The sequence below is a fragment of the Seriola dumerili genome, unplaced genomic scaffold (assembly GCF_002260705.1).
Source record: "Seriola dumerili isolate Sdu_G_001 unplaced genomic scaffold, Sdu_1.0 BDQW01000189.1, whole genome shotgun sequence".
NCBI lineage: Eukaryota > Metazoa > Chordata > Actinopteri > Carangiformes > Carangidae > Seriola > Seriola dumerili.
Window position 1 is genome coordinate 1,055,903 of NW_019174444.1, and position 4,435 is coordinate 1,060,337.

Below are 4,435 nucleotides of genomic sequence, written 5' to 3' on the forward strand. Positions count from 1 at the left end.
ACAGCGTCGAGTGTGACTTGTTTTGGAGTGACACTTGTTGGTGAAGTGGAGGTGGGTAGGGGCTGGTTTTAGATTGTGCCCATATCTAACTACAGCTCTGTATTGCATCGTGTTCACGTGGCCATCCCCTCATTTAAGCAACCAACATATTCTGAAGAAGAGCCTCTGGAACAGGTGGTTTTTGTGACCTTGGAGTGTCAGTGCTCTGTGGAGTAGGTTTGGTGGACTTAAACATGATGAGATCAGAGTGTCCTGCTTTCCACCTTGATAGTACAGAAAAATTAAATATTTATGATGGTGGACGGTGTGTTTTCTGTTGAAGATTTCCTGCAACATGGAGCTGCCCCTGGCCATAATGCGCTACAGCTGAGAACATTTCTTATCGGTCCAACCTGAACAAACAGTTTTTTTTTCTGTTTTACAAGCATACAAATTAAAAGTATGAGGACCATAAGCAAGACTGTTTGTTTGTTCTAATACATGACATAATTTCAGATAAAAGCGTGGCACTGTTACATCACATGGATGTTAATTAATTTGACAGATAGATAGAGTAAAGTCCTGTTTCCCTTTTCAGAATTATCACTAAACAAATGGACAAAAATTTTAAGTGATATTCATGCAGAATCACACGAGAGGGAGTGATGTACTGAATATCAGCATGGCTGTGATTCAGTCATGGGTACAAGGCCGTAGGCCGATTACCGAAGGCAATCACAGCCGTGCTGATATTCAGTACAACATCATTCCCTCTCGTGTGATATTGATTTTATAAAACAGTTCTACAAGCGCCATATTAGTTAAATAAGCAACAACAGACTATGATTTGTTTGTTTATTTGATCATTTATTTGACAACACCAGCACAAATGGTTCCGCAACTGGACAGACAGACAAACATACTGTTAGCACGGCTATAAAACCCAATCAAAAAGAAGCAATCTAACGTACTGTACCACTGGAATGAGACAATGCAATAGTGAAAATAACTGCTTACTCTGTGAGCATGGTTAAAATGCAATGGAATGGAGCTACAGTACCATACTGCATAAAACAACTCTGTAAAATCACTTTGAATAATATAAATCATAGCCTGGTAACGCTGTGGAGAAAATTCTCATGGAGGGCTTTTAAGACAGAAAGAAAGAAATAATTTTAGGATGTCAGACAATGTGAAAGACAAATTACTTGATAAAGTAAGGACATGTGAAATTCCTTATTCCGAGAGAGGATTTCCGATTAGTCATCCAGAGAGACAAAGAGACAGAGAGAGAGAGAGAGAGAGAGAGAGAGAGAGAGAGAGAGAGAGACAGCGAGTCACTGGGGAACCTACAATACAATGTAGCGTCATGAAGGTCACACATCTCTGGTCGGCCCTGTGGGCGAACATTTTTCATCACTCTCCCTTTATGGCCTGCTTCCTCGAGTTTTGAAAAGCGGTGTTGATTCACGCATAGTTTGAGTTTGTGCTCAGTGTAATATTGTTTACCACTGCTGGATGACATTAAGCGGGCAGGAAGAAAAGGGTTGTACAAACTGTAATTTCAAGAGCTTGTGTGTGTGTGTGTGTGTGTGTGTGTGTGTGTGTGTGAGCACAATTTCCATTTTCAGCTCGTGAAGGTTCATGATCAAAGACATTTTGCTTTTTTTGTAAAGCGTTTTAATTTACACCACATAAAAGGCGCCGTAGAAATATGAAGTAACTGGCAGAAAAGGAAAATTTGTGTTGCATCTGACCGGAAATGTACCAAGGTCCAAGGCTGTTCAGGGTCCGTAAAGTCCATTTTTTGATTTGAATTCTACATATGTAGTGTTCTCCAGTCAGGCTGCACTGCTGGTAATAAACAGGCTGCAGGTTTTAACTGTTTAATCAATGCCAACAGGACAAGAAAGCATAAGAACATTTAACCTAACTCTCTCTGGATTCACATCCGACACCAGTGATCTTTTGTAAGCTTTAAACAAAGCGCTTGTTCAGTTGTCTCACAGTGTCTGTTTTTGTGTATACATGTGACTAATTTAAAAAAGCATCACTTTTACTGCTGGTGTCCACACTATCCCGGAACGTTCGAGCCCCTAAAACGGAGACTCTTACTTTGAAAACTCTGGGGTCACGCTGCAGTCTGGACGGGCAGAAACACCTCGCCTCCTGATTGGGTCTCATCAGTCACCACTAGCGAGGATTACAACATGTACAATGAAATACAAGCGTTGCTGAACCTGTTGTCTTTGCTACCAGCTGTTGTGCAGTTAAATTCTGCAACTAACCGACTACAGAGTAGAAATTCTGCTTCTACACCAGCATGTGCATGCCCAGTGTACATTAATGGTCATTTAATATGCATTTTCACTAATATGTTTTAAAATAAAAACATATTAGCTATTTATATATGTTTTAAAATAAAAACATATTAGCGTGGAATGGACTATGATGTACCACAGTGTGTCATACAACTTAGAATGAAAGTAAAATTCAGAAAAAACAAGATTGTAATTTGTGCAGGAATCACTAAAATTTGTCTGTACAGATATTCTTGTTACAGTAGCTGAACATATCCACAGCAATGGACTGTACTGTCAGATAAATCCTATAAGTGGTCAAGCCATCTAATGCATACATATGCATGCAAATGCATAAGCAGTATATAGGAGCTGTGGGTGCAAGTACATGAATAATGTAACCGCGTTGATCAAGGGCCTTTCTTCACATTACTATGGCAAAAGCAAATTTTGATTTCCTCTGATTTTCATCCAAATTCATTTTGAATTATTTTTCAATGTTTTTCATTTGGCCTCAGATTAACTTTCCAGATAGCATAATGGTGTAAATTGTTCAAGCTGTTAAATCATTTTACACCTACCACCCAAACCTTAACTCAGTGAGTGTGTGTGTCTGAAACTGAGGAGGAGAGAGAGACAGAAGGACGGAGACTTAGAACATGTGTGTGTAGGCAGTGCTTCGTCCGTTCGTGTGTGTGCGTGTGTGTGTGTGTGTGTGTGTGCATGATTTTTATGTAATACTTGGTTGTCTATTCAGTGGCAAGAATTATCTGTCCTCTGCCAGGCTGCCTCCTCCACACTCTCAGCTCCTTGCATATCATATCTTCCTCTTCAGATTGCAATAAGATAAATGTTCTTCACTCTTCCTTCTATATGCTTTAAAGTTTGTCATATGCCCTCTTCCATATGCTTTCGGGTACAAACAAATAAAGGTGCAATTGCACTTCCTGTGTGCTTTTCTATTAGTGTGTATGCAACATTAACTAAATCTAACCAAACATTAAGACAAATGAGAAATACTGTGTTACTGTTGACTACCAAATAGGATGTAAATGTCATTATTTTCATGTTAACCTTATGAGCACCAATTTGCATGTGCACACTGTAGCTTCTGCATTACATAACATCTTTTCATGCACAGATACACAGCAGTGCCCCAGAGGATACTTAAAATGAACATCCTTAACTTTATTCTTTACACTGATGCTTTAATTTCTATGTAATATTCTGCACTCCTTACCATTTATACCTCGCACAATAATCGCCTTTAGTACACACTTACTTTTGGGTATGCAGAAACGTCTGAATGTGAACAATCTGTTATACAGTAAACTGTGAAACATTTTTATTGCCAAAAAAATTACTGTTTTTTTTCATCCCCTCATCATTCTTTTCTTTCATTGAACTTTTCAATTTAATTGTTTTATTTATAAAAACTCGGAACATAGAGAAAACCTTCATCATCATGTTTTGAGAGCTAAATCTCAATATATAACATAAGAGTTTAAAATCCCAAAATATTTCATTTAAAATGACATGTAAAAAAACAAGAAAAAAAAAAAAAAAGTTGAAAATCATCTCATCTCGTCTCAACCAGCAAATGTTTTTGCATTTTCTTCTTGATAGATGATTTTTGTCATTTTCAAAATCATCAAAAAGTAAAGTCAGTTGATTTGTTGTTAATGAACGAGTTCTTTCAGCACTAAATAGAAGTGAATGTTTGTTGAAGGTTTGAGGTTGAATCTCTCTCCAGAAGTCTTAGCCTTCTACCACACCTCTACATCCATCTACCCCCAGCTGCCCCCCCAACATCCACCAATCTGACCCCCCCCACCCCCCCCACGCTTTGCACATTTATGTTTCCATCTCTTCAACCACGATATGACTGAACAGCACTTCTCCACTTCAACAGATGTGCTCGGGTTGTCCTTGAGATTCCCTTTGCAAACAAAGCACTCACCCCACCCCACCCCAACACCACCCCACCCCCTTCGTCTCTTTCTGATTCCACCCCTCTGCCCTCTCCCTCCATCCATCTCGGCAGCTCTCTCTCCCCCCACGATTTCACACCAATGAGCATGCCGCGTGTAGCTCCCACTCGCTGGCATCAGAAACACTAGATATCTTCAGTCCCGAGCTGTACAGATTCATACAAA